Source organism: Porites lutea, chromosome 3 (genome assembly GCF_958299795.1).
Source record: "Porites lutea chromosome 3, jaPorLute2.1, whole genome shotgun sequence".
NCBI classification, from domain to species: domain Eukaryota; kingdom Metazoa; phylum Cnidaria; class Anthozoa; order Scleractinia; family Poritidae; genus Porites; species Porites lutea.
Window position 1 is genome coordinate 5,777,237 of NC_133203.1, and position 277 is coordinate 5,777,513.

Sequence of the window (277 nt, forward strand, 5' to 3'; positions counted from 1 at the left end):
GCACATCAATTTTGTTTAAGATTACCAGCAAGGGTTTGTTTACAAACAGAGGTTTAATACCATTAAACAGCTCCATCTGTTCCTCAAGAGTGTGACCACACTGCTCTGAAATGTCCATCACGTAGAGAATTGCCGCTCGCAAGTGAGCAAAGGTAGTAATTGCCTAAAAAATTCGGGTAAATGTTTAGATCTTTCTTTTTTAAAAAATCACAATGATTTGTAACAAAAGACTTACATCATTGACAAACTTTCTAACCTGCATGCATTTCTATCGTGT

The 277-nt window shown here is 36.1% G+C and overlaps 1 pseudogene; it reads right to left on the reverse strand.

The window, feature by feature from the left end:
- Nucleotides 1-277, reverse strand: part of LOC140930287 (GTP-binding protein 4-like) — a 9,023-nt pseudogene extending 8,746 nt beyond the window's left edge.